Source organism: Lampetra planeri, chromosome 45 (genome assembly GCF_965212315.1).
Source record: "Lampetra planeri chromosome 45, kcLamPlan1.2.h2, whole genome shotgun sequence".
Classification (NCBI taxonomy): domain Eukaryota; kingdom Metazoa; phylum Chordata; class Hyperoartia; order Petromyzontiformes; family Petromyzontidae; genus Lampetra; species Lampetra planeri.
In genome coordinates, this window is record NC_136151.1 from 4,596,920 (window position 1) to 4,603,251 (window position 6,332).

The window sequence follows — 6,332 nt, forward strand, 5'->3', positions numbered from 1 at the left end:
CTCATGTAATCGTTTTCAACCTTTGTCAAATAATATTTTAACTACTGGCTTCATGCATCCTATGTTCCTCTGTCGAATATTAGTTTTATTTATGTATTCCTAGGAAACCTTTTTTATTCTAGGTGGATGGTGGTTGTATGTATGTGTAGTGGCATTGAATGAGTTACTGTAGCGTGTGCCGCTGAGAGATTGGTAGACTTAGGGATAACAGCCCGTTCTACCTGTTGCACCTGTGGGCAAGGCACGGAGCTCTCTAGGGGATCCAAAGGAGTACGGGGCCGAGGGCAGAGCCTGACCACGCTGGGCAGGATATAAGGCGAGCTCCGACTCACAGTTGGGGCTGCTGTGCTCTGGAGTGGACCTCGCCGAGCCTCGTCATCGTTGTGATAGGTTTTCTCTCCCTTGCCCCGAGCAGGCACCCTGGCTGTCAGGCCAGCGGCTGCTTTTCCAACTGGCATGGAGATCAGCCAAGCTGCCGAGACGAGCAAGGACGATCAACCCCCGTCGACGACTGCTGAGGTGGAAATGGTCGCGACTCGTCAACCAGGAGGATGGAGGTCAGTGCAGGAGGGCGATGCGGTGAAAGCATCAACCTCAGACGGGAGGAGGCGGGATTGGGAGGACGCTTGGAGGCAATGGACAAGAAGAGCAGAGGTACCAGCGCAGAGGGAGGTGGCCCCCGCCAGCCTGAGTGGGGAGGCAGAGGGAAAGGTGGACCTTGCAGGCCAGCAGGCGCATGGCGCCCGGAGCGTGACTGATAAGGGAAAGCCCTGACCTGTGGGCGCAGGAAGACCCCAGGTACCCGCAGGGTGGTGGCGCGGGGGAACCAGTGTGAATTTCGCACCGGTCCACGGAAAGAGACACAATTATGTCCGAATGGCATTCAAAGAGGATGTGTCAGACGATGTCACTATCGGCCGCGCGAGTTTTGTGAGGTCTGTGGTGGTCTGGATATTACAGGTGGACCCTAAGGACTTGTTCTATCTGATAGCCTTGCCAGGCGGCCGCGCCTTTGATATCAGTTTCAGGACAAGCAAACTGCTACAAGACTTCATGACAGGATTTGAAAAAAAAGGCTGGTGAGAGGCCACTGTCTTTATTCAAGTTACAACTTTAGTCTGAACTTGACACTAAGTTCAGACAATGAGGCTCTGCCGGATCACAATGTGGAAGTCTGGATATACACCATTGCCTACTGCTGTCGGAGTGCAAACGGCTCCAGGACTCGCTGGGTATTTGGACTGGCGCCAGACAGTGGCAGGTGAGATTAAGAACGGTGGAAGGGGCCCTTCGGCACATCCCAAACGCCTTGAATATTGGAGGCAGTAGAGGCTCTCTGGTCTATGCGGGGCAGCCCAAGCGCTGTAGGAGATGTGGATGCAGGGGACACCTAGCCACGGCATGTGAAGCATGGGTGTGTTATCGCTGCAAGGTGCAGGATCACGTCGTGGAGGACTGCAATGCCCTGGTACGGTGCAACCTTTGTGCAGTGGGGATCATTTATATAGAGACTTCCCAGAGTCCTACGCGAACATGGCCCGGGCGCACACGGATCGAGAGATGGAGGGCAGCGAGGGAGAGGTGACTTGACGGAGCCGCAACAAGCACCGACCAGTCAGGCGACGAATGGCGGGGGGCGGAGGGGTGGCCGAGCAGGGAACGCCATTGCAGGATGAGAAGCGGGAGGGGAAAATGTCAACGAAGGAAGAGATAACACCCACGAGCCAGCAGCCAGAAGGCCACGTAGATGATGAGGAGGTGGAGAAGGCCCCTGGACTTACCGTGGCCGACTGGGCAGAGGAGGGCGGGAAGGAGCGGCAGGTGATGGAGGATGGGAGTGGGATTTTTGAGAGGGTGATGAAAAGAAAGTGGAGGGCATCGAGGCCCCCAAGGAGATTTACTCCCGCGCGTGGTCGAGAACCGGTTGGCTTTTTGCCGGACATGGCGGTGGCAAATGTGGGACAAGGAAGAGGAACCCCTCCGAAGTTGGGGGACATGGGACAATTGCCCGACGTTGGGGAAAAAAAACTGTTACCAAGTACTGGAGGAGGTGTCGGAGTCAGATTAGACGCCACAGAGCATGGAACTTATGGTGGCGTCGGTGATCGTGAAGGGGATCTGGTGCAGGGCCAGACGAATGGCAGTTATACAGTACTTGCAAACCATGAAAAAGGACGTAATATTCCTGCAATAATGCCATCTGCCGTATTCTCTCGGCCGGGCGGAATTGATAGAGCCCTGGGATGGTCGTTACTTTTCGTCAGGGAGTAATGCTAATAAGAACACCGGTGTCATCATACTCCTAGGCAGCCAAAAGGTGGAGATACAGGAGACCCAAGATGTGGTCCCCGGCCGACTCCACTACGTTGACATTTCATACGATGGCACGGAACTCCGCTTGATTAACATATACTCCCCTTCACAGTACACTGCGCGGGAGGAACTGTTGGATAACGTGGCGGCCCTGTTGGTGATGCGGCGGAACATTATCTTGAGTGGGCATTTTAACTGCCCACTCTGCCTGGCAGATGTCATACAGGCATTCGGAAGCAGGAGACTAGACCCCTTCACCAGGAAACTGAACGGGCTGTTTCAGGATTTCAAACTGACTGATACCTTTCGATTGATGCACCCAATTCGGCCAGGGTATACTTGGTCTAGCAGCACCGGTACATCGCAGTCGAGAAAATATTTTCGTTTAGTTTCCGCCAAAATCACGACGGAGGGTGCAGGGATAGAGCCCTTTTCTTTTTCCGATCACAAGTTGACGACCGCGAAACTTAATCCTGGGTGGCCTGAGGTTGAAGAGGGGGATCTGGAAAATGAATGTAAACCTACTAAAGGATGAAAAAGTGATTGGGGATTTTGTCAGGAGGTACGGGGAATGGCAGAGCTTGCAGGGCTGCTTTGGCACCCTGTTGGAATGGTGGGAAATGGTAAAAGGCCTGGTCAGGGCGTTTATCCAGGCCCAGAGCAGGAGGAGGAGCATCAAGAATGAATTGAGAGGGTGCAATGACTGGTTGGAAAGGGCCTACAAACTTTTGGAACTGGGTTTCCCAGTTTTGAGAGAGATACGACAGCTAAAGGAGAACATTACCTCAACAGTGGAGAAACGAGCAGCACAACTCGTTTTTGGGGCTCGGGTCAAGGCGGTGGAGGAAGGAGAAAAGTGCACAACATTTTTCTTCAAAGACATAGGAAAGCAGATTACGTAGTCGGGGAGCTGGTAAGCCCCGACCGGGGCAAATTGACAACTACAGAAACAATAATGGAGCTGGCGCGGGACTATTACAAGCACCTATATGGGAGTGAGGTGTCGGAGGCCGGGGCAAGGCAATCCTTCCTGGGAGAGGTAACTCAAGTGACCACAGATCCCAGGGGAATAGATGGACAAATTCAAATGTGGGAGCTAGAAGAGGCTGTGAAGGGACAACACAGGCAAAAAACACCGGGACCAGATGGGATTCCAGCTGAATTTTATACTACGTCCAAGAACACAATTAAACACGACATATTACGTTTGTACAGAGAAATTCTGGAGGATGGCCCAGTGCCGGAATCCATGAGGAGGAGGGTAATTGCTCTCATATATAAGGGGGAGGAGGAACGCAATGACCTGGGAGCTGACGCCCCATTTCTTTACTGAACTCGGACTATAAAATCTTGCCTAGAACTATTGCCGCACGTTTGGGGAAAGTAGTAGGTGAGATATTCGGGGCAGACCAAACATGCATGATCCCAGGCAGACGAATTACGGATAATCTGGTCTTGATAAGGGAGGTTTATAGAAACTACAATAGAAAGGGGTGGACCCCTAGGGCTCCGAGCCTTGATCAGGAGAAGGAATTTGATCGCCTCTCTCACGACTACCTGTTTGCCGTGCTGGAGAGAATGGGCGCGATTGGTAGGCTGGGTGAGGCAGCTCTACAATGAGCTCACGGCCAGGCTGCTGATCAATGGAGTACTCTCAGAGGAGTTGCCCGTAGAGTCAGGGGTAAGACAAGGATGCTCTACGTCCCCAGTTTTGTTCTTGATATGCATGGAGCCTTTCGCCCAGGCCCTTAGAAATAGCCCAAAGGTTAGGGGAATGTATATCCCGGGAAGCGGGGAACAACGGAAAGTGCTAATGTACATGGACGACGTAGTGAGGATCTGTAGAGACGTGTCCTCGATCTGGGAAGTTATGGAACTCACGAACCTCTTCCATCGGGCATCAGGATCCAGGGTGAATATAAAAAAGAGCGAGTTGATGACCTTTGGGGTTCCCAGGCTTTTCGAGGGCCGCCCACCAAAAATAAAACTGCTGGAAGATGGAATCTGGATCCTGGGGGTCGTTTTTTACCGATAGGATTCGGCAGAGCGGAATTGGGCAGAGAAGGTGAGGGTGGTGGAGGGCACGCTGGCCAAATGGGCAGACAGGCGCCTCATGATAGAGGGGAGGATTTTAGTTTTAAAGTTGGAAGTCATGCCAGCACTGAATTACTTGGCTTATGTGTTACTGCCGGGTGAGCAGGTAGCGAAAAATATGGAAACGATGTTTTTCAGGTTCCTCTTGGGGGGGTGGGGGGGGGGGGTGGGGTGGGATGGACCGCATAAGGAGGGCTGTAATCATCATTGGACCTCCTTTGCCAGTACAAAAATATAATAATAGGGGTTTTCCCCTTTTTTCTGGCAAAAAAAACTGAAACCTTTTTACAAGGTATCATGTCTGCATTAACCACAATACTTGGAAAGGGCGCATAAACTGCTGGAATTGGGATTCCCGGTTATGGGCGAGATAAGACAACTGAAGGACAAAATTTCCTCAACACTGGAAAAACGTGCCGTGCAACTCGTTTTTAGGGTGCGGGTCAGGGCAGCAGATGAGGGAGAAAAATGCACAAGGTTCTTCTTAAAAAAATGTAGAAAGGTAGATAACGCCATCCGGGAGCTGGTAAGCCCAAGTCTGGGAAAACTGACAACTACAGAAGGAATAGTGGAGGAAGCACGGGACTACTATAGGGAGCTATTTGGGAGTAAGATGTCGGAGGCGGAGGCACGGGATTCCTTATTGGGCGAGGTAAAACAGGTGATCAAAGATCCAGAGGAAATGGACAGGCAAATTCAGATGGGGGAGCTAGTTGAGGCAGTAAGGGGATTACGTTGACACAAAACACCAGGGAAGGACGGAATTCCAGCCTAATTCTACATCACATTTTGGGACACAGTCAAGCATGACATGCTGTGGATGTACAGAGATCCTGGAGGACGGCCCAGTTCCAGAATCTATGAGGAGGGGGGGGGGGTTGGTTGTTAACTCTGATATATAAGGGGAAGGGGGAATGCAGCACCCTGGGGAGCTGGCACCCGATAACTTTGCTGAATTCAGACGACAAGATCTTGGCTAAGATCATCGTGGCACGTCTGGGGAAAGTGGTTGGGGAGGTGTTCGGGCCCGACCAGACATGTGCAGTCCCAGGCAGAAAAATCTCGGACAATCAGGTCTTGTTAAGGGAGGTCTTAGAAACCACAATGGAGGGGGGTGGACCCCTAGGACTCCTGAGCCTGGACCAAGAGAAGGCCTTCGACCGCATCTCACACGACTTCTTGTTTTCAGTGCTAGAGCGAATGGGGGTAGGGGGGCAATTGGTAGGTTGGGTGCGGCAACTTTACCATAAGCTCATAGCCAGATTGTTGATTAACGGAGTCCTCTCAGAGACGCTACCAGTCGAGTCAGGAGTGAGGCAGGGGTGTCCTATGTCACCGGTTTTGTTCATAATATGTATGGAGCCCTTTGCCTAGGCAGTTAAAAATAGCCAGAAGATTAGGGGAGTGCATATCCCGGGATGCGGGGGAACAAGGGAAAGTGGCCATGTAAATGGACGACGTCGTGGTCATCTGTAGAGACGTGTGCTCGGTATGGGAGGTTATGGAGCTCGCAAATGATTTCTTATTGGCCTCGGGATCCAAGGTGAACATAAAAAAGAGCGAAATGATGATCTTTGGCGATCCCAGGCTATTCGAAGGCCGCCCACAGGGGATAAAAGTACTGGTGGAAGGGATCAGGATCCTGGGGGTCACTTTTTACCGGGAGGACTCGGCGGAGAGAAATTGTAAAGAGAGGGTGAGGGCGGTGAAAGGCTGGCTGGCCAGGTGGGCAAACTGGTGTCTCACAATATAAAGTAGAATTCTGGTCTTGAAAGTGGAGGTTCTACCAGCACTTAATGGCCTGGCATACGTATTCCTGCCGGGCGCGCGGATGGCGAAAAATATAAAGACGATATTCTTCAGGTTCATCTGGGGAGGCAGGATGGATCGATTAATAAGGGATGTAATATGCAAAAGCGTCGCGA